Source organism: Aquarana catesbeiana, linkage group LG06, assembly GCF_042186555.1.
Source record: "Aquarana catesbeiana isolate 2022-GZ linkage group LG06, ASM4218655v1, whole genome shotgun sequence".
Classification (NCBI taxonomy): Eukaryota; Metazoa; Chordata; class Amphibia; order Anura; family Ranidae; genus Aquarana; species Aquarana catesbeiana.
The window spans coordinates 186,824,579-186,849,013 of NC_133329.1; the positions used below are offsets into that span (position 1 = coordinate 186,824,579).

Below are 24,435 nucleotides of genomic sequence, written 5' to 3' on the forward strand. Positions count from 1 at the left end.
TGTTATAATACGAAATAAATCCTAACTTTTACCATTAAATACTACACTATATGGGATTTTATTTCTTCATTCCAACATGATGTCCCCTATGAGCTTGAGGTCTGACTAATTGACAGCACAGCACCTAGGATCCCCCTGCATAGGAGACACCAATAGCGACTGCTGTTCTATGCTGTAACCTCAGTATAGTGAGGTAAGAGGCCACTACCCACTGTTTGAGGATTCCTGCATGGACACAATCTGGTTTTAATACTGCACAGTCACCATTCCTCTGAAGTTATGTCATTTTACCCCATCTGCATGCCATGATTAATGTGACACCACCAAGGAAACATTGAAGCTGTTTTTTGCTGCACTGAGGCACTTTTTATTTTGAACTGTATTACCTGAATTTTGAGCACCCCCTGCTGGTTGCCGGACATTTTACTGCATGATGCACCTTTGTTTAGATCACTATGGCTATTCATTATAACACTGTATGAAAAATATATATATATTTTTTTTTTTATTTTATCCTGTTTGTTTTTGGCATTTGATATTCCCAGTCACATATTTCAGTTATTAATCACGGTTTAATATATTGCATCAATTTTTGGATATATATGCACAGCACTTTATATTGGTTTTAAATGTGTTAGAGGTACAGTAATTACCGTGCGAATTTTGAAGAATATTTATTTTATTATTGTTCGACCACCGGATTTTATATTGTCACTTTATTGGTCGATCATTGTATACTACGCATTGTAATATATAATTCCTTGGGGTGAGCTCCAGGGTTTTACATATATATCTTTACTATATAGTTTTCTTTCATTTGGAGCACCCATTTTGGCATTTCTATTTGCTTATTCACCTAGCACTACACTTATGGTTTAGGATTGCATCAACACCCCTTACTGCAATATAGGCTGGAACATATATCCAGCACACTCAGCGACTGGATTTGACCTCAGGACTAGCGCGGCACCAACCCCCATTTTTGTCATTGCCACCTATCGGGGTTTAAGGCTGAACCCCACTCGGTGCAAGCTGCTTTTCCCTATTTTTAAACCATACTAGTAGCACTGATTGGTAGCGCAGGAATAACACTCCCCATATCTATCTCAATCCACTTCTTCTACCTCTGGTATGCAGAGGCAGCAGAAGGCTGAGGAAGATAGGATTACAGGGAAGAGGGCAAATGGGTATGTAGGGGAGTAAGAGGAGAAACACATATACATGCTTCACAGGGGACTTTTCGCCCTTTACAAACCTCGGGCATTATATGTATATGGGATGAGGAGTTGGAAGAAAAATCTGCATGGCTTAACCACCTCAATATGGGACATGTTCGCCCCCCTTCCTGCCCAGGCCATTGTTCAATGCTGTCACACTTTGAATGACTTTTACTTAGTCATGCACCACTGTACCCAAATTAAATTGTATACTTTTTGAGACAGAGCTTTCTCTTGGGTGGTATTTAATCATTACTGGGTTTTTTTTTTTTTTTTGCTATATAAAAGATAAGCCCAAAGCAAAAAATAAAAAATAAGCCTAGGGCTGGCATTACTAGGTAGCAGGGCTAACAAGCACACATAGGGTTAATCTAGTCATGCTGGACTGCACATATCAGAAGGGGTGGGTGGAGCAGAATAGGAGAGGTTTTGTCATGGTAAAGGTGGGGTCAAAAGTTCTGCGGTCAGTTGGAGGTCATCGGACAAAGAAAAAACTTCCCACCCTCCCACCCTTTGGAATGGATGTGGTGCAGCAGCTGTCGTAATGGCTTGGCGGTTGGGATCTTTAGAGGCCTTCTAAAATAACAGTAATGTGGCATAGTGGGTAACCATCTATGGTATGGGGTCCTCTGTAAGATGCCGGTTAATGGAGGTTTAACTGGGCATTGGGCACATGGAGGTATCTGCATAGAATTTGGAGAGTTGGGACGTCCCAGAGTCAGTGTATTGCAGCTGGGAACCTTGTGTGGTCGTGCAGATACAAAAACAATTAGGGGGTCCTCAGTGCCTTGAAAAATCAGCAGCCTGGTTTAATATTTATCATTGAGATTATTATGTTTTTGTTAAACAAATGTGTTTTTCTGGTTATTTGTTAATAAATGGCCGGTACAGACTATTTTAATCCAAAAAGGGTGTCTTTAATTTATTTACTATATGTGGGTGACAGTAAGGGGAGTAGTAATGGTACTGTTGGGTTTGCATGTGTCTTACCACAGTCATGAAAAATACTGAAAATTTTGAAAGGAAAACCCCACATTTTTATTTTGTTTCTAATATAAAGGTTTGCAAATAAATAATCTTTCTTATAAATTTCAACCAAAATGTATTATTCTACATTTCTTTAGTAAAAATAACGCAAATTAGTGTATATTATTTAATCTGTGTGAAAGTTATAGAGTCTACAATCTATTGATAAAAACTGATCAATCCTGATGTACTGACTGCCTATCTTATCTCTTGAGGCCTTAAAATGCCAGGACAGAACAAATACCCCCAAAATATCCCCTTTATCGAAAAAAGACACCCCAAGGTATTATTTTAAGAGGCATGGGGGTTATTTACGAAAGGCAAATCCACTTTGCACTGCAAGTGCACTGAAAGTGCACTTGGAAGTGCAGTCGCTCTAAATCTAAGGGGTAGATCTGAAATGAGTGGAAGCTCTGCTGATTTTATCATCCAATCATGTGCAAACTAAAATGCTGTTTTTTATTTCCCTTGCATGTCCCCCTCGGATCTACAGCGACTTTACTTCCAAGTGCACTTGCAGTGCAAAGTGGATTTTCCTTTAGTAAATAACCCCCATGGTGAGTTTTTTGAGGTTGTCAAATTTTCCCATCATTCTTTGGGAAGTTATTTTTCACACACAGCATAGGTACTTACAATTACACCCCAAAATATATTCTGCTACTCCTCCCAAGTATGAGGATACCACATGTGTGAGACTTTTTAAAGCCTACCCACATAGAGGGGCCCAAAATTCAAGGATTACCGTTGGACTTTCAAGGAGTATAAATTACTCATAAATCAAGCATCTCATTTTCTGACTACCTATCACATTTTTGGAGGCCCTGGAGCACGAAGACAGTGGAAACATCCACAGAATGACCTCATTTTGGAAAACAAACACATATTTTCTAAGAAGCATACGTTTTTTAAAAATGGGACGCATGCGCGGCTCGTAAGATGGTGGACGCATAAGATCAGAGCTCCGGCTTTTGTTCCCTAATCCGTAGCTCCTGCTCTGCGACATCAGCATCCACAGCTCTGGGAGTCCTCTCAACCGATCCAGGAACCATCCAGCTACCCCGCAGGCATTTTATGGGTAAGATCGGCGATCAGAGACACATCTACCAGAGGCACACATCGCAGGCCGTGCTCAAGCCTTCCCAACATATGGATCGTTACCTACGTAGGTCACAATCTCTTGCCTCAGTACGCCGGTCGATGCTGCGGAGTTAGAGGACACCCCCCACTCGCTGATCCCTCCTTATTCGCTGAACAGCCCCCACACAAACCACAACCACCCGATCAGCCTGCTATGGCAACAATGGTGACCGTGGAGATTCTAGATTTAAAGCTGCAAGTCCTGCTTCAAAGTCTGACCCAAAACATCGCCAAAGTAGTAGGAAAGTTCACACATGAACTCAGGGGGGAAATTGATCAACTGGGAGAACGCACTGACACACTGGAATCCAAATTTGATGACATGGTGCAGTATGTCAATGTTTCAGGGGAAGAAAATGCTAACCTCAAAAATGCAGTATCTCAACTACAAATGCAACAGGAAGACCTGGGGAATAGGGAGCGCCGCTGGTTAGCACTAAAGGAGTTCAGCTCCTCAAACGCAGATGTGGTCATGGTTCAGGAGACACATTTCAGAGCAGAGGGATCATTCAAATATGCATCTAAGTACTTTCCCACTGCCTTCATAGCCTCTGATCCTTCCGGTAAAGCTGGAGTAGCGATCCTTCTCAAACATTCATCTTCCATAGGAATCAAATCTTCTCACTTGGACCCTCACATGTGTCCTCCTGAGCTGTGAGCACATGAATACCTTTTTTACCCTTGCTAATATTTATGCACCTAACTTGGGACAGATTGGGTTCCTTGAGGAAGTTTTTGAGAAAATTCAATCTTTCGCTCAACCCTTCATGATCGTAGGTGGTGATTTCAATCTATGCATGTCTCCGACCAAAAATTTGTCAACATTTTCACTTTTTACAGTGACAACAACTAAACTAAAAGTACACCACATTTTCGTCCACTGATGAAAACAAAAATCAATTCTATTTTTGTTAACGAACGAAAACAAAACGAAAATGTGAGGCAGGAACGTTTACCCTTGTGAACTTCCAGTTTCCACGAGTCCGTAGCATGCTTTGCTTAGCAGGAGTTGGAGCACTGTGCATCAAGCATTATGGGCCTCTGAATCCTGAGACAACCATCCAGAGCAGCACTGTGCATTACAGGTGAGAGTCCCACTCGCTACGATGACCGTCCAGAGCAGAGAGCACTGTGAGTGTGCATATTACAATTACAGGCCTGAGGCCTCCCCTCAGACCACCATCCATCCAGAGCACTGTGTGCGCATTACAGGCCTCCTGACCACCGCCATCCAGGGCACTGTGCATTACAGGTCTCCCCTCAGACCACCGTCCATCCAGAGCACTGTGAGCGCATTACAGGCCCTACCCTCAGACCCCCATCTGTCCAGAGCACCGTGTGTGCATCACAGGCCTCCTCTGACCACCAGCATTTAGAGCACTGTGCATTACAGGCCTACCCTCAGACCTGAGACCAAAATCCAGCACTGTGCAGCATTACAGGCCTCTCAGAGTCAGAACACCATCCCAGATCACTGTTTGCATTACAGGCCTCCTCTCAGACCACCGTCTGTCCAGAGCACTGTGTGTGCATTACAGGCCTCCTCTGATCACCGGCATCCAGAGCACTGCAGTACAATCCTCCCCTCAGAAAACCATCCATCCAGAGCACAGTGCAGCATTACAGGCCTCCTCAGCTCAGACCACCATTCAGAGCACTGTGTAGCATTACAGCCACCATCCAGAGCACTGTGCAGCATTACAGGCCTTCTCAGAGCACTGTGCAGCATTACATTAAATGGAAAAAGCTCACATCATTGCATGACCTACTGCTGCCTTTTGCAGAGCATACTAAATCCCTCCAGAATGACACCATGTCCCTGGCTGTCCCCGCCCTCTTGGATCTACTCAGCCACCTTGAGGACTTTAAAAAGAACACTAGCTACCAAAACCTTGCCCCAATTGCACAGAAAATGAAAGGGAATGTAAACCAGTGTTTTTTATTCGTAGATTCAACTGATGTGTTCTCGTCACTTGCAGCACCTGCTTGTTTTGTCAACTCTACTGTATGTGAAACTCTTGTTGATGTGGTGGAAGAGAATATTCAGGAATGGCTTAAAAAGGCAGAGGAGTATGCCATAACAAAAAACACATTGCCCCACACACAGAGAGGGTATTCAGTGTCACGGGTGATTTCTCTAGAGATCGGTGAAATAGAGCAAGGGTCATGTTGACATGAAATGTTTTCCTTAACCACTTACCGACCGCCGCACGACGATGTACGTCCAAACTTTGGCGGCGGATATCATTGTTATGGCAGCAGCTAGCTGACATAACCCCGGTTCAAATAAAAGTGGTCCCTGCAGCGGATTCGCAGCGAGATCACTTTTATTGGTGGCGGGAGAGGGCCCCCCCTCCCGCCGCGATCCGGTGCCCTGCGCCACTTACCGGAGCCGTCGGTAGCAGCGGAGGCGATCGCGTCCTCCTAAGTGGTGTGTCTGGAGACGAGTGAGGCTAAGATGGCGCCCACTCGTCTCCATGACGCTGCTGGGCAGAAGCGACGTCAAAACGTCACTTCTGTCCACGCCTCTTAAATGCACATTTTTTCAAATGTCCTTTTTTTTAAATGACTTTTTTTTATTGCATTTTAGTGTAAATATAAGATCTGAGGTCTTTTTGACCCCAGATCTCATATTTAAGAGGTCCTGCCATGCTTTTTTCTATTACAAGGGATGTTTACATTTACATTTTTTTTTTTTAAACAGTGCAAAAATAAATAAAATATTGTAAAATAAATAATAAAAATAAAAAAAAAATTTTTTAACCCCCCCCCCCCCCCTCCCGACGAGCTCGCTCGCAGAAGCGAACACATACACGAGTAGCGCCAGTATATGAAAACGGTGGTCAAACCACACATGTGAGGTATCGCAGCGACCGGTAGAGTGAGAGCAATAATTCTAGCTCTAGACCTCCTCTGTACTGCAAAATATGCAACCTGTAGAATTTTTTAAAAGTCGCCTATAGAGATTTTTGAGGGTAAAAGTTTGACGCCATTCCACGAGCGGGCGCAATTTTCAAGCGTGACATGTTGGGTATCAATTTACTTGGCGTATATTTCACAATATAAAAAAAAACTGGGCTAACTTTACTGTTGTCTTATTTTTTTTTTATTCAAAAAAGTGAATTTTTTCCAAAAAAAGTGTGCTTTTAAGACCGCTGCGCAAATACGGTGCAAAAAAAAGTATTGCAAGGACCGCCATTTTATTCTCTAGGGTGTTAGAAGAAAAACCATATATAATGTTTGGGGGTTCTAAGTAATTTTCTAGCAAAAAAACCTGTTTTAAACATGTAAACACCTAAAATCCAAAACGAGGCTGGTCCTTAAGTGGTTAAAATGAATCAAAACAAATAGAAGTGTGTTATTCCCCAGGTATTTCTATTTCTGACATAAGAAGCATACCTAATACTTGGGGGTTGTGCTTATTGCAATGGGAAGAATCAATATTTTCAACAACAGTTTTACTTGTCAATTTAAATTCATCGGAAAAATACGCAGGCTACAAATGCCTTTAGTATGTGGAACTATGACAACCACCACTTTTTATCAGCTCCTCCCACTGTTGGCATTGACAAATTCAATAATAGAGGTAAATATCACACTAATGAAAAATAAAAATTGATCAGTCTTTTTAGTGTGATATTGTGAATGCTGAGAGAGAGAAGCGTTGATAAAAAGTGGTGACTGTTATAATCCACACACTAATGGCATTATTGCAGACTGTGCACTTTTTTGAATGTATCTGAGAATTAGAACTGTTGAAATAATGAACTGACAATTAGGGATGGGCCTAACCCCCTGCCCCCCCCCGGTTCGCAACAAAACATGCGAACAGGCAAAAAATTTGAGTGAACATGCAAACCCTATTAAAGTCTATGGGACACGAACATGAAAAATCAAAAGTGCTAATTTTAAAGGCTTATATGCAAGTTATTGTCATAATAAGTGTTTGGGGACCTGGGTACTGCCCCAGGGGACATGTATCAATGCAAAAAAAAGTTCTAAAACTACCGTTTTTTTCAGGACCAGTGATTATAATAATGCTTAAAGTGAAACAATAAAATAGAAACATTCCTTTAAATATCATGCCTGGGGGTCCCCTTAGTCTGCCTGTAAAGTGGCACATCTGTCTGATGTGTTTTACAGTGCTGCAGAAAAATTACATTTCTAAAGGAAAAAATGTCATTTAAAATTGCTGACGGCTGTAATATATTGCCGGATCCCAGCAATATAGACACAAATCAATAAAAAAAAAACTAACGTGGGTTCCAGTGGCGTTGCTAGGGGGGTGCGGTCCACACCCGGATGCCACCCGCTACAGGGGTGACACCATCCCGAGGGTGAGGAAAGCCCTGGCTGACTTTGGAAGTTTTTTTGCTTTCAGCTGGAAACCCACCTCCAGCTTGGCGACCGCGGGTGTTCTCCTTCACTGTCTCTCACTACGGCGCTGCTGTCCATTCTCCACCCGGGCAGCGCGGCTGCATGCTGTCGTCTCCTCTCCAGCTGCTGCCCGGGTATTCCATGTATCTGAGCCGCCCGAGCTAGTGCGGTAATGGGCAGGGGGAGGGGGGTGTCAGCTTGCAATGAGGGGGGATGTCCTCCGCAATGTTGTGACAGGTGGAGGGGCTGTACTACTGATAAAGGGGGTAGTTTTTCCTGGGGGGGATGTACTGATGAAGGTCAGGTAGTTTGTCATGGGGGAGGGGTTTGTACTAATAGAGGGGGGCTTTGTCCTGGGGGAGGGGTCTGTACTAATGGAGAAGGGGGTGGTTTGTACTGAGGGGGGTCTGTACTGATGGAGGGGATTTATACTTAGTGGGGGATCTATACTGAGGGAGGGGGGTCTGTACTAAGTGGGGGGGTCTATACTGAGGGGGGGACTATACTTTGTGGAGGGAGGGTCTGTACTGAGGGGGGGACTATACTTGGAAAGAGGTCTGTACTGAAGGAGGGGGGTCTGTATTGAGGGGCGACTATAATTGGTGGAGGGGAAGGGGGGGTGACACCATGTTTTACCGCACCGGGTGACACCAACCCTAGTGACGCCACTGGTGGGTTCCCCCCAGTCCATACCAGGCCCTTCGGGATTTTAAGGGGAAATCATCCACGCCAAAATGTTAAAAAATTGGCGTGGGGTCCCCCCAAAATCCATACCATCCCTTATTCGAGCATGCAGCCTAAAGGACAGGATAGGGGGGGTGAGCGAATGCCCTCCCCCTTTCTGAACTATACCAGACCACATGTCTTCAACATGGGGGCATGTTGATGGGGACAAGGGCCTCTTCCCCACAACCCTGGCCAATGGTTGTGGGGGTCTGCAGGCGGGCTTATCAAAATCTGGAAGCCTCCTTTAATAAGGGGGCCCCCCGATCCCGGCACCCCCTATATGAATGGGTATGTACATTGTACCCCTACCCATTCACCAAAAAAAGTGTCAAAAAGTAAAAACCACAATACACAGTTTTTGACAATTCCTTTATTAAAAAAGAAAAACAGTATCCTGCGATGTCCATCCATATTCAATCACGCCGCCAGACGGACCTAATAAATTGAAAAAAAAACCCCTCTGCTTTGATGGGAGGCGTCCCGCCGTATCCTGTCTCTTGGCTCTGACATCTGTTATATAGGCAAGGGCGGGGAAACCCACTGAGGTAACCTGATGACCCCGCCCCCTCTGATGGCACCTTGCCTATATAACAGCTGTCACAGCCAAGAGACAATTTTTTAAATTTTTCTTAGGTCCGTCTGGTGGCATGATTGAATATGGATGGACAACCCGGGACCCTTTTTTTTTTTTTTTTTTTTTTTCCTTTTAATAAAGGGATTGTCAAAAACTGTATTGTAGTTTTTACTTTTTGACACTTTTTTTGGTGAATGGGGGGCCTGGATCTGAGGGCCCCCTTGTTAAAGGGGGCTTCCAGATTCCAATAAGCAACCCCACCCGCACCCCCCCACAACCATTGGGCCAGGGATGTGGGGACAAAGCCCTTGTTCCCATCAATATGGGGACAAGGTGCTTTGGGGGGGACCCCAAAGCACCCTCCCCATGTTGAGGGCAAGTGACCTGGTATGGTTCAGGAGGGGGGGCACTCGCTCACCCCCCCCCCCCCCCCCAGCCTACCAGTACCAGGCTGCTTGCTCGGATAAGGGTCTGCTTTGAATTTTGACGGGAGACCCCACGCCAATTTTTTTTAACATTTTGGTGTGGAGTTCCCCTTAAACTCTATACCAGACCCAAAGGGCCTGGTATGGACTGGGGGGGACCCATGCTGTTCTTTTTTTCCTAATACTGTCATAGGGTTCCACTTCAATACACTATATTATACACTGCACTACATACCCTGCACTGTATTATATATATATTACACTGACTGCACTATATACTCTGAACTGCAGTATATATACTATACGGACTGCACTATATACTCTGCAGAAAAATTGGGTCTTAGGTGTTGGTGGTGCCAGAACACTGTAACCCCTCACAGTTTCTCTTGCTGGACGCAGGAATGGGCCCTGCCGTAAACAATTATTTTAAAAATTGAAATTAGATGCCCCAGTCAAACAGGTGCAGAAAAATTGGGCCTTGGATGTTGGTCACAGTTACTCTTGTTGGTCGCAGGAACCTGCTGTTAAAAATTTGTTCAAAATCTGAATTTACATCCCCCAGAAAAATTGGGCCTTGGGTGTTGGTGCCCTAAACCAAAAATATTGTTGGAAGCTAGCATCATTAAAGTGGTTGTAAACTCATCCAGATAACTTTTCCCCATTTAAATCAGTGATATGCACTGTACAAATTGCTGTGTATGAATCAGTTCTAACCTGCTCTGCTTGCTTGTAATGTGTCTTTTTCCTTTTCATGATATCAGCGGCGCATGTGCATATTTTGCCCGATTCACGGCACGCTCATTGTGGGTATATGAGTGGGTATTCATATGCATCTCCTCTTTGCGGCACGTCTCCAAGATCCTGCGAGATTACAGTGCTATTCTCAAGTTCCTGAAACACCCCATGTGACTTTCTATGTCACAGGGGGTGTAAACATCAGCACTTTGCATGGGACACAGGAGCAAGGAGATCAGCTTCATCGAGTAGACTGTGTCAAAAACAAAATGATCAATAAATATGTGTTGCAAAGCTTGCTCACCTCTCTATGCTTCAATGTGTGGGATATTATTGCTATACTAATTGGGAATGAAAACGAGGCTTGGCTACAACATTTCTGAGCATGTGCAAGGTTACTTCAGGGACAAATTGAAACACAGGTAGGGCGGAAGTAAACTGCTCTTCAGACTCAGAAGGCAGTAGTTAAGATGGAGCTGGCTGCAACCAGGAAGTAGGAATTACAAATCATCTGGAAAAAAATAAGAAACATCCTTAGGGGGGAAAGACTAATGCAGAATGTTATGGAAAGTTTTATTAGACTGAATTTATTAAGAAGGAGCATTTGAGGGGCTGAGTTTACTTCCTCTTTAAGATTCAGGAGGAATAGGATAGGCAGCATAGGCAGTCTTCAAGGGATCCCAAATCCCTAGCAAATTCAGTTACATCAGCATCAGGGGCTTGATAGCTACTGATCCAGGATTGATTCATTTTTATAAATGTGAGCCTATCAACAGAGTCTGTGGACAGGCGCACGCTTTGATCTGTTACAAACCCTCCAGCAGCACTGAATGTCCGTTCAGAAAGCACACTAGATGCAGGACAGGCCAGTAGCTCGATTGCATATTGAGCAAGTTCTGGCCACTGGTCCATCCTCAAGACCCAGTAACCCAGTGGATGCTCTGTTGGAAAGGTCTCCAAGTCTTCTCTTGCCCCTAGATATTCCTGCACCATATAATGCAGACGCTGGCGATGGTTGCTTGAATCTATCAGCCCTTGACGCTGAGGACTGAAAAATTGTTTAAAAGCATCGGTAAGCCGGCCACCTTCTCCACCGCTCTCCTTCTGACCGAACAAAGCCTCAGAAACATGTTGTCCAGCACCAGGAAATGGTAACATCCCAGGGTCTGGAAAGGCATTACACAATTTTATTTAAGGCCTCCTGAATAGGGATGGGTGAACGGTTCGGCCCGAGCATAAGTTCGGGTTGGTTGTTCGGACGTTCGGCGAACACCGAACAATATGCGGTGTTCGGGGCAAATTCGAAAGCCGCCGCAACACCGTTAAAGTCTATGGCACACTAACATTAAAAATCAAAAGTGCTCATTTTAAAAGGCTTATATGCAAGTTATCATCATAAAAAGTGTTTGGGGACCCGGGTCCTGCCCCAAGGGACATGTATCAATGCAAAAAAGGTTCTAAAAACGTCCATTTTTTCGGGAGCAGTGATTTTAATAATGCTTAAAGTGAAACAAGCATGTTGCGTGATCAGATTAGGGTCTGATAATGATTTTGGGGACCCCTACACCATTTTTTTTTTTTTTTTTTTTAAATTTTGGCACAAAGTTCCCCTTAAAATCTGGCGCAAACCGAACCGGGGTGTGTTCGGCTCATCCTTACTCCTGAAGATGTTTTATCCTCTGCTCCCTCTGCAAAGGCAGGATGAGTTCTGCCCTTGTAACGTTGATCAAGAAGGGTTGCCGGCCAGTAAAGATATCTCTCCTTGATAACACAAATCCTAGGGTCCTTTCGCAGGCTTTGCAGAATCAGCCCATGCAGTGTAAGTTTGCAGAGGCATGAGATTCTGAGTCCTCTTGGTCATTGAGGATGATATTGTCAGGCACTACCTCCTCCCAGCCACGTACAACTCCTTGGGTTTCTGGGTACTGAAAACCATCCCTTGAAGACTGCTGCACGTTATCCTCCACATACATGCTGATACAATCTTCCTCCTCTTCTTCTTGTGTGTTTGGAGGCCCCGCAGGAATGCTATCTGCATAAAGGGGGCCTTGAGAGGAAAGGAAGTCCTCCTCTTCCTCCAGTTCTTCTGCCTCAAGTGCCCTGTCCATGATTCCACGTGTGCTCCAGCAGGAAAACTAGAGGTACATTGCTACTAATGCATGCATTGTCACTGCTCACCATCCTTGTGGCCTGGTGTGACGAAAAGAAGCCAAGCTCCCCTCAGCCTGTCTTGGTGTCATACTCACACAGGTTCTTATTTATGGCCCTCTGCTGTGTGTGCAGCTGCTGCAGCATTGCTAATGTTGAGTTCCACCTGGTGGGCATGTTACAAATGAGGCAGTTGGTGGGCAGGTTGAATTCATGTTGAATGTCAGCCAGCCAAGCACTGGTATGACTGCTGGAAATTGCCACAGACTTTTGTGGCCTGCCTCAGAAGTTCCTGTAAGCCTGGGTACCTGGTCAAGAAACGCTGCACCACCAAATTCAGGACGTGTGCCAAGTATGGAACATGGGTCAAGTGTCCCTGTCAGAGGGCAGAGAGAAGGTTGGTGCCATTGTCGCATACAACCATTTCTGGCTCAAGCTGCCGTGGTGTCAACCACCTCTGAGCCTGCCCCTGCAGAGCTGACAGAATCTTTTCCCCAGTGTGGCTCCTGTTCCCTAGGCAGACCAACTGAAGCATTGCATGGCACCTTTTAGCCTGACTGCTTGCGTAGCCCCTTGAACGCTTAGGGAGCACTGCTGGTTCAAAGGACAATTCTGCAGAAGAGGCCATAGAGGAAGAAGAGGAGGTGGAGCAGAGAGATGTGGCAGAATCACCACCAGCTTTTTGGAGGCGTGGTGCTGAAACAAGCTCCAACACTGAACCCTGTCCTGCATCCTTCCCAACTGCCAGCAGGGTTACCCAGTGCACCGTGAAGGAAAGGTAACGTCCCTGACCATGCTTGCTGGACCATGAGTCAGCAGTAATATGAACCTTCCTGCGGACTGCCCTGTCCAACGAGGTCAAAACATTGCCTTCCTGTCAGGAAGGCCATGCCAGCAACCAAAATGGTAGCCATAGAACCTCAGTTCCTGTTGGGCGATTGCCGTGGGTGTGCTTGCGTGCGCTGCAGAGCGGGTGCACTTGCACGCGCTGCAGCGCACGTGCACACTGTGACAGTTCATGGCGCCAAAATGGGCTATTTAAACAGGGTCAGTACCCAGACTCAGTGCTGTCTGCTCTACAGCATTCCCTGTGTGACTTTGCATTTGCCATACCTGATACCTGTTTCTGTTGTGACCCAGCTTGCTTCCTGACGTTCCTTCCTTCTGCCTGCATCCGACCCCAGCTTGTCCTCCACTCCAGATAAAGGTGATAATAACTGTAAGCGCATATACAGAAGATGCATACAATCCTGGCCAGGCATAAAGTCCATGGCCATAGTAGTGGCAGTCCAGGGGTTAATATAGTCTCTGATCGTTCAAGATGTGAAGGGCTGGCTAGTGGGATGGTTGGTCCTAAAGGCGGCTGCTGTCCTCAGAGAGCTGGATCTGTGGTATTGCAAGAGGGGGTGGAGAAAAGGAAGCGCCACCTGAGTGCAGTATTAATATAAGAATTTAATGACATAAAAAAATGAACACTTACAAGAAAGACAAATTAAAAAGGCTCATCTGAGTAGGCAGTGTATATCTTCCTCGATTTCCAGTCGAGAAGTTGTATCAGCGTTGTAGGGCTGCAGATGGAGGCTTGTATCTCTTCCTGTGGCCATCAGGGAGAAGCTGAGACCGGCGTGGAATGCACAGAGGAGGTGCGTGACGTCACGGGTCATCCAAGGACTTCCGGGTACACTCCAGGGGGAGGGCTAACATCAAGGGAGGGTTCTGGAGGCTGAATGTGCTGCTCCTTCAATAGGCCTGAAGGGGAGTGTGTCAGTGATGTGCTATTTATATGCCGGCGCTGTGGGACAACAAGGCTCAGCGTCGGCTAACAGCACATCACTGATAAGGGCTGTGAGAGGCAGTTTACTAAGACATAAAATACATGTTTGAGAACACTTAATGGCAGATATTGATATAATCGCACTGGAATACTTAAAGGCACATAAGGGTTGAGTGTGAATAAAAAGTACAGGGGGTCCCCGGGTTACAAACAAGTTAGGGACTGTAGGTTTGTTCTTAAGTTGAATTTGTTTGTAAGTCGGAACAGGTAAATTTTTTAAGTGTAGCTCCAGCCAAAAAAACTATTTTTAAGCTTTTTGGATAGCATAGGGAAGGGTTAACACTCCTGTAATGTTTGTTTTGCTGTCTGTGCCTCTGTTCAGAAGATTTCACCTCACTTTCTGTCCCAATAACAATTGGATTCTGAAAATTTTGGGTTGTTGTGGAAACAACCCTTGGTGATAAAGCATCAGTGGAGGTACCTTTTCCCCATAATAGCTCTTACAGGAGTGAATTTCCCTTCCTAGGGGTAGATTTCCTCTCACTTCCTGTTGTCTCCCTCCGTTTGTAAGTAGGAGTCGTTTGTAAGTCGGATGTTTGTAACTAGGGGACCCCCTGTATATATATGTTAAAACTGTAAAGAATGTATATCTAAAAAAATTCTAGGCAAATGGGGATTATATGAGAAATATTATATATAAAATTGGCGATATACATTTGGATGCGAAAAATAAAATAAAAAAATATATGTACAAAAAAAATTTTGTATATAATTAAAAAATAATAAAAAATAAAAAATAAATATTTATAAGAACACATGTATATAGAAAATCAATATGAGGATTAATAAAAATAAAAATAAAATTAAAAATAAAAGTAATGATGAATTTGAATAAAATAAAAAAAAAAAAAAAAAGGGGGAAAGGTTCTAACAAAACATTATTTTATATATGTGTATATCTGTATACACTATCAAAAGATGGTGTTGAAAAAAGGTAGAGCGGTATATGATAGGGGGAAAGGTGTATATACACATGTACACACATACACGCACACGCATATATATATATATATATATATATATATATATATATATATATATATATATATATATATATATACACATCCATGTACAGTGGGCCATATAATGGTATAGGATGTGGATTGGAAGGCGAATGAGGGGGGGGGCTGGGTTTAATTATGGGGGGGTTTGGTTATGGAATAAAGACAGAGAAGAAGGGGGAAGGGGAGTGAGGGGGGGAGGGGAAAATGGGGGGGAAGAGGCAGGGGTGGGACAGAAAGAGGAAAACGGAGGGGTGGAAAAGGGGGGGGGGCGGGGGACACAGGGGAAGCAGGGAGTAAGGGTAATCCCATGGGGGGGGGAAGAGGTGACTTATAGTAGTGTGTGTGTGTGTGTGTGTGTGTGTACTTCAATTTCCTCGTTCAGGCCACCGGGTGTAAGGGTACCCAAAGAATAGATCCAGTAGTTCTCTTGTTGGCACAGGCGTTTGAAGCGTTCGGCTGAAGGATATTTGGCGGGAATGGATTCGATGACCCATACACTGAGGCCAGCCGTAGAACGGTCATGGTGTGTAAGGAAATGTTTGGGGACGCTATGGTGGTCTCTGCCCTTTTCAATAAAGCGCCGATGTTCCCCAAACCGTGCTCTGAGTGCCCTTATGGTCCGACCAACATAAAACAACCCACAGGGACAGGTAAGGCAGTATATGACAAAGTCCGTAGAGCAATTGTAAAATTCTTTGAGGGTGTAACATTTTCCTTTTACGTTGAAGGTTTTTTGGCCATGGTGTACGAATTGGCAGGTGAGGCAGAGGGGTTTTTTACATTGATACATCCCTCTGAGGGGTATAAGGACAGGTTGTGGAGGGATGGGTTGGAGGGACTTGATTTTACTAGGGGCAATTTTGCTTTTGATGTTCTTTGATCTTCTGTAAGTTACTTTGGGTTTGATACCAACTGTGGTTTTCAGGTGAGGGTCTTCCAGGAGGATAGACCAATGGGACTCTAATATTTTCTCCATTTTCTTATGTTTATCATGATATTGTGTGATGAAGCGGGTTGGTTGCTTGACAGCAGGTGAGGAGTTGTGGCGACTGGTGGGAGGCTTGTGGTAGTTGTTGAAGGCTGCATCTATGAGTGGGACGGGATATCCTTTATCTTGGAATTTTTTAGACAAGATTTGACCGTAGATTTCGTAGTCAGAGTTTCTGGTGCAATTCCTCCGAAGGCGACAAAACTGGCTACGGGGGATGTTATTCACCCATCTGGGATGGTGGCAACTGGTGTAGTGAATAAAGGAATTGCCTGCAGTAGGTTTGATGAAATTCTTGGCATATATGGTTTCCTCGTCATGGCAAAGTTCAAGGTCTAAGAATGCCAGAGTGTTGGGATCAGCCACGTAGGTGAAGGATAGGCCCAAGGCATTGGTGGTACAGTACTGGACAAACGTGAGAATATCTTCAAGGGTACCGTCCCAGATAATCACTATGTCATCGATGTATCAGCCATAATATATTACGTGTGCGGCAAAGGGGTGGTCGACTGCGAGGTACCTATGTTCCCAGTATCCCATAGTGAGATTCGCGTAGCTGGGGGCAAAGTTTGCCCCATAGCTGTACCGTTGATCTGAAGGTAGTGTGTCCCTTCTGACTCAAAATAGTTATGTTGGAGGCAGAAAACTAGGGCTTCGAGTATAAAACTGGCTTGCCGGGGATTGGTGAGGGGGTCGTTTGCCAGGAAATGCTCTACAGCCCTAACCCCTACATCATGGGGTATAGATGTGTAAAGTGAAGATACATCAAGGGAAAGCCACCAGTAGTTCTTATTCCATGTATAGGGTTTGAGCATATCAAGTAGATGAGGTCCGTCCCGTATGTAGGAGGGGAGGTTCTGTGCTAGGGGTTGAAGAAATTGGTCGATGTATATGGAAAACCCACTGGTGACACTATTCTTGGCAGCTACTATAGGACGGCCGGGGGGGTGGGTGAGATCCTTATGGATTTTGGGCAAGTGATAAAAGTATGGGACTTTGTAGAAGTTTCTTTTAAAAAATGCAGCTTCTGATTTGGAGATAATTTTATCAGTAAGGGCTTTGTTGACCAGTGTGGCGGCTTCAAGTGAGAACTGGGATGTGGGGTCACTGGGGAGCCTGGCATAGGTGCTTGTGTCCGAGAGTAGTCTATGTGATTCGAGAATGTAATCTTCTCTATCTTGAATCACTATGCTGCCCCCTTTGTCCGCTGGTTTGATGACGATGGATTTGTTGTGAGTCAGCTGTTCCAGGGCCTTGCGTTCCAATGGGGAAAGGTTGGATTTGATGTAAGTATGTTTGGAGATGTTGTTGCACATTTTGATGAGGTCTGTATAGACTACCTGATAAAAGGACTGTAGGTATGGGCCCTTATTTGAAGTTGGATTAAAGATGGACTTGGGACGTAGTGAAGTATGTCTAACTGGGGGTGAGGTGGAACCATGTTGGGTAAGCCATTCAAGGTCAGCATTGAAGTTCTTCGCATATAACTCCTCCAGTAGGGCAAGTACAGGTCTATCCGATTCGTCACATGAATCACAATCTGTAGTAGGAGTAGGATGAATGATATCAGAAGTGGAGGCCTGTTTGGATGATTGAATATTGAAGTGCCTCTGGACTGTAAGGTCTCTGATAAACTTATTGAGGTCTTTGAATAAATTGAAGCTTTTTGGTTGCATGGTGGGGGCAAAGGTGAGGCCTTTACTGAGGAGGGATGTATCATATGCGGTTAGGGAAGTGTGGGAAAGATTGTAAATTTTTACAGTTTCCGCATCTTTTCTAACCTTCCTTCCTCGCCCCCCCCCCCCTCCGTCCTCTTCTACGTATATTCTTTTGGTGAGGAGCAGTGGGGGGGGTAGGTACTAAAAAATCTGTTTCTAGGTTGGTAGCTTTATCAATCGGAGATCTGGGTTTAAGCAACTGTGTGAGAGGATTCTCTATCCAAGCTAATGGCTGTGGATCACTGGTTGTATTAAGGTGATCATGGGTATTACTTTGTGAGTTATCATGAGGATTATGAGGATTTGCTTCCGAGTAGGGTAGTGGTATAGGGATGTGTGGAGAGACATCGGTGTGATCTATACCTTGGGCAGAGGCGGGTTGCTGTATTTGATTGTCATAATTGGTAGAGAGTATCGACGCCTGAGCCGGACCGGCAGAGGCTTTGTTCTGTCTATTCCTGAGGCGTTTGGGTTTGGGAGTAAGTGGCTTGGGTCCAGTTGGGAAGTGTGGAGTGTGGTGGGACGCTGGCCTGGATCTGGACATGTATTGGGATGGAGGTGGCGGTATGTGTTTGGGTGCCATTTGGGATGTAGAAAGGCTCCCATGGGTCTGGATGGATATGAGTGGACGAGGACCAGAACCTAGGTTATGGCTGGGGTACTTTTTCTTTTTCCAACTTAATATTAGGTTAGTGTTGTAATCGAATAGGTCTCTTCTGAATTTACTGAGTTTATTAGTAATGGTCTGGTCTTCATTTCTGATTGTGTTCTTTTTAAGCATACTAAACCAAGTGTGCGGTAAGTGGGGAATAGTGTCACAAATAGTACTACAAAGGCTGACAATTTTGTCTTTGAGAGCTGTGTATTTTCTATCTCTCTGTTGGGTGATAATACCCATTCATTTTGCTGTGCAAAATTCGGATATATGCGCCCATTCTGTGTGTAAATCTGGATCGAGGAAGGCGCACTGTTTCAGGACTCGAAGTCCTCTGGGGGAGATTTTATGTGAAATATATAGTTGCAGAAAAAACGTATCCCACCACTGCTGGTTGGCAGTCCTTTTATCAGGTAGTCTATACAGACCTCATCAAAATGTGCAACAACATCTCCAAACATACTTACATCAAATCCAACCTTTCCCCATTGGAACGCAAGGCCCTGGAACAGCTGACTCACAACAAATCCATCGTCATCAAACCAGCGGACAAAGGGGGCAGCATAGTGATTCAAGATAGAGAAGATTACATTCTCGAATCACATAGACTACTCTCGGACACAAGCACCTATGCCAGGCTCCCCAGTGACCCCACATCCCAGTTCTCACTTGAAGCCGCCACACTGGTCAACAAAGCCCTTACTGATAAAATTATCTCCAAATCAGAAGCTGCATTTTTTAAAAGAAACTTCTACAAAGTCCCATACTTTTATCACTTGCCCAAAATCCATAAGGATCTCACCCACCCCCCCGGCCGTCCTATAGTAGCTGCCATGGATAGTGTCACCAGTGGGTTTTCCATATACATCGACCAATTTCTTCAACCCCTAGCACAGAACCTCCCCTCCTACATACGGGACGGACCTCATCTACTTGATATGCTCAAACCCTATACATGGAATAAGAACTACTGGTGGCTCTCCCTTGATGTGTCATCACTTTACACATCTATACCCCATGATGTAGGGGTTAGGGCTGTAGAGCATTTCCTGGCAAACGACCCCCTCACCAATCCCCGGCAAGCCAATTTTATACTCGAAGCCCTAGTTTTCTGCCTCCAACATAACTATTTTGAGTCAGAAGGGACACACTACCTTCAGATCAACGGTACAGCTATGGGGCAAACTTTGCCCCCAGCTACGCGAATCTCACTATGGGATACTGGGAACATAGGTACCTCGCAGTCGACCACCCCTTTGCCGCACACGTAATATATTATGGCCGATACATCGATGACATAGTGATTATCTGGGACGGTACCCTTGAAGATATTCTCACATTTGTCCAGTACTGTAACACCAACGCCTAGGGCCTATCCTTCACCTACGTGGCTGATCCCAACACTCTGGCATTCTTAGACCTTGAACTTTGCCATGACGAGAAAACCATATATGCCAAGAATTTCATCAAACCTACTGCAGGCAATTCCTTTATTCACTACACCAGTTGCCACCATCCCAGATGGGTGAATAACATCCCCCATAGCCAGTTTTGTCGCCTTCGGAGGAATTGCACCAGAGACTCTGACTACGAAATCCACGGTCAAATCTTGTCTAAAAAATTCCAAGATAAAGGCTATCCCATCCCACTCATAGATGCAGCCTTCAACAACTACCGCAAGCCTCCCACCAGTCGCCACAACTCCTCACCTGCTGTCAAGCAACCAACCCGCTTCATCACACAATATCATGATAAACATAAGAAAATGGAGAAAATATTAGAGTCCCATTGGTCTATCCTCCTGGAAGACCCTCACCTGAAAACCACAGTTGGTATCAAACCCAAAGTAACTTACAGAAGATCAAAGAACATCAAAAGCAAAATTGCCCCTAGTAAAATCAAGTCCCTCCAACCCATCCCTCCACAACCTGTCCTTATACCCCTCAGAGGGATGTATCAATGTAAAAAAACTCTCTGCCTCACCTGCCAATTCGTACACCATGGCCAAAAAACCTTCAACATAAAAGGAAAATGTTACACCCTCAAAGAATTTTACAATTGCTCTACGGACTTTGTCATATACTGCCTTACCTGTCCCTGTGGGTTGTTTTATGTTGGTCGGACCATAAGGGCACTCAGAGCACGGTTTGGGGAACATCGGCGCTTTATTGAAAAGGGCAGAGACCACCATAGCGTCCCCAAACATTTCCTTACAAACCATGACCGTTCTACGGCTGGCCTCAGTGTATGGGTCATCGAATCCATTCCCGCCACATATCCTTCAGCCGAACGCTTCAAACGCCTGTGCCAACAAGAGACCTACTGGATCTATTCTTTGGGTACCCTTACACCCGGTGGGCTGAACGAGGAAATTGAAGTACACACACTACTATAAGCCACCTCTTTTCCCCTTCCCCCCCATGGGATTACCCTTACTCACTGCTTCCCGTGTGTCCCCCGGCCCCCCCCTTTTCCTTTTTCACCCCTCCGTTTTCCTCTTTCTGTCCCCCCCCCTGCCTCTTCCCCCTCCCCCCATTTTCCCCTGCCCCCCTCACTCCCCTTCCCCCTTCTTCTGTCTTTTTTCCATAACCAAACCCCCCCCCATAATTAAACCCAGCCCCCCCCCCCATTTGCCTTCCAATCCACATCCTATACCATTATATGGCCCACTGTACATGGATGTGTGTATATATATATATGTGTATGTGTATACATATATGTGTATATATGCGTGTACATGTGTATATACACCTTTCCCCCTATCATATACCGCTCTACCTTTTTTCAACACCATCTTTTGATCGTGTATACAGATATACACATATATATAAATAATGTTTTGTAAGCACCTTCCCCCCTTTTTTTTTTTTTTTTTTTTATTTTATTCAAATTCATCATTACTTTTATTTTTATTAATCCTCATATTAATTTTCTATATACATGTGTTCTTATAAATATTTATTTTTTATTTTTTTTGTATATATATTTTTTTAATTTTTCGCATCCAAATGTATATCGCCAATTTTATATATAATATTTCTCATATAATCCCCATTTGCATAGAATTTTTTAAATATACATTCTTTACAGTTTTAACATATATATATATATATATATATATATATATATATATATATATATATATATATATATATATATATATATATATATATATATATATATATATATATATATATATACTTTTTATTCACACTCAGCCCTTATGTGCCTTTAAGTATTCCAGTGCGATTATATCAATATCTGCCATTAAGTGTTCTCAAACATGTATTTTATGTCTTAGTAAACTGCCTCTCACAGCCCTTATCAGTGATGTGCTGTTAGCCGACGCTGAGCCTTGTCCCACAGCACTGGCATATAAATAGCACATCACTGACACACTCCCCTTCAGGCCTATTGAAGGAGCAGCAGCTCCGAGCGCGTAGCCAAGCACACTCATCCTCCAGAACCCTCCCTTGATGTTAGCCCTCCCCCTGGAGTGTACCCGGAAGTCCTTGGATGACCCGTGACGTCACGCACCTCCTCTGTGCGTTCCACGCCGGTCTCAGCTTCTCCTTGATGGCCACAGGAAGAGATACAAGCTACAAGCCTCCATCTGCAGCCCTACAACGCTGATACAACTTCCGGACTGGAAATCGAGGAAGATATACACTGTCTACTCACAGATGAGCCTTTTTAATTTGTCTTTCTTGTAAGTGTTCATTTTTTTTATGTCATTAAATTCTTATATTAATACTGCACTCAGGTGGCGCTTCCTTATGTCCTCCACTCCACATCTGTCTGCTCCCTCTGCTACTTCACTGCCAGCCCATTGTTGACCAGGCTTGTATCCTGACTTCGCTCCTGTATCTACACCAGTTTCTGACGTGCACGCTTGTGTATGACCTTGCCTGTACCTGCCTTCTCTTCATCCTTGGAGGTGCCACCATCCCTCCTGTAGCTGCATCAGCACCTCTGCCTGTGAGGTTCCAGTGCCAGCTTGTTCTAGCTTCCTGCTTGCTGTAGTTTCTGGACTTTTGCAGTACCTGCACCCTCCACAGTTCCACCAGGAGTTCCAGTCCAGCCCTGGGTTCAGCAATCCTGCCAGGCACTCGGGCGACTCTGCACCTCGGCGCTTCCTGTCAGCTCTATCAGGGGCCCTGAGTCAGAGCTGTAAGAGAGGCTGTTCTCTGCATATTAGGCTCTACCACCAGGTACATGACACTTCCACATGACGGTAGAGAGCTGGAATGGCCTTACGTGAAAAAAAATTGTTTTGGAACCTGCCACTGTGGTACAGCACATTCCACAAATTCACGAAAGTCGGCAGAGTCTACCAGCTGAAAAGGCAGCAGTTGCATTGCTAGCAATTTGGCCAAGTTAGCATTTAGACACTGAGCATGTGGATGGTTGGGACAGTATTTTTTCTTTCCGGTAAGCAACTGTGGTTGTGAAATTTGCCTGCTGATATCAACTGGTGGTGTACTGCTAGCAGATTGGCTGCAAGTACTTGTGGCACCTTTTGCTATACCTTCATTCCTCTCAGTGCAGGTTTTTGAGAGGACTAAAGGTATAGTAGGGGTTCAGATCACAGATGAGGAGCAAGGAGAAGTCTTCCTTTTTTATTTATGTGGGTCTTTCTGGTGTAGTTGCCAACGGACTTCATGCCAGGTCGTCATATGTCTTGTCAAGCATGTGCTACCCAGGCGGGTGCTGTTCTGGCCACGCTTGATCTGCTTCAGACAGATTGCAAACAGCAAGGGTGTGGTCTACTGCACGTGTCAAAAAAAGCCCACACCAATGAAATTTTGGAAGTCAGCAGGGAGTCAGCAGTGCCCTGCACCTGTGGAGCTCTGTGGTGTGATGCAATAGGGTGGCTGCCCTTAAGCTGGCCCCTGGAGGACATCCTGCCTCATTGGAGTTGTGCCTCCGCCTCCTAACTTCTCTCAGGGACCCGAATACAATCAGTGACCTCATCATCCCCCCCTCCTCATCACTGGAGCAAACTTGGCACTGGCAATATGCTTCTTCTGGAGGAACATGACTGCTAGTTTCTTGTCCTTCTGTGGCACCCCCTCTCTCTAGGCTCACGTTACTCCCTTCCTCAACCTGGGAACCAACATCAGAGCCTTTAAAATTGCTGTGCATTCTCCATCAGCATGTAACCGACGCTATGATTGAATAATTCTGATGACTCCTCCGTGTATGATGGTGGGGCTATGGAAGGAATAACTGTGGACAAGGAGCCGGTGGAATAGGCCATGGAAGGCAAACTAGTATGAGCCTGGGTGAGAGGAAGAGGAGGATGAGGACAGCTTAGTTATCCACTCCATCCACTCTTCTGCATGTTGTGGCTTTAAAACATGACCAGCAGCAGAAAAAAAGGACAAGCGTGACCCGCCTGCAGAGGATGCACCATGTCCGCCAGCACCACTTTTTACTATAGATACAGAGGCTGCTTGCCCTCTTTGTGGCCTGTGATCGTCTGCCTCCAGACATGTTGGGGATTTTTTCTTTCATACCACACTGTATTATATGCTGTGTACGCCGCCTGAAGTGTATTAGAAACTGTACACACTGTATTATATACTGTGTACACCGCATGAACTGTATTATGTACTGTACACTGGCTGCATTGTATTATAATAAGGAAGTGACGATCTGCTTCGACGTACGTTTCACCGTAAACGGCGTCTTCAGGAAGACGCCGTTTAAGGCGAAACGTACATCGAAGCAGAGAATTTGTCACTTCCGGGTCCTGATTTGTCACCCCACACCAGGCTTTACCCCTATGAGTGTGGCACGAAATGCACACTACTGTGTTAGGAACCAGCGAGATCTGCACATGATGTTTTCCCTAGTGCCAGGCAAGCA

At 44.9% G+C, this 24,435-nt stretch overlaps 1 protein-coding gene and 1 long non-coding RNA gene across 4 annotated transcripts in view; one reads left to right on the forward strand and one right to left on the reverse strand.

The window, feature by feature from the left end:
* Positions 1–24,435, reverse strand: part of SNX29 (sorting nexin 29) — a 2,112,233-nt gene that overhangs the window by 330,588 nt on the left and 1,757,210 nt on the right. The window lies entirely within an intron of this gene.
* The window catches only part of LOC141101810 (uncharacterized), a 55,184-nt gene that overhangs the window by 99 nt on the left and 30,650 nt on the right, over positions 1–24,435 (forward strand). The gene's annotated exons all lie outside the window — the stretch shown is intronic.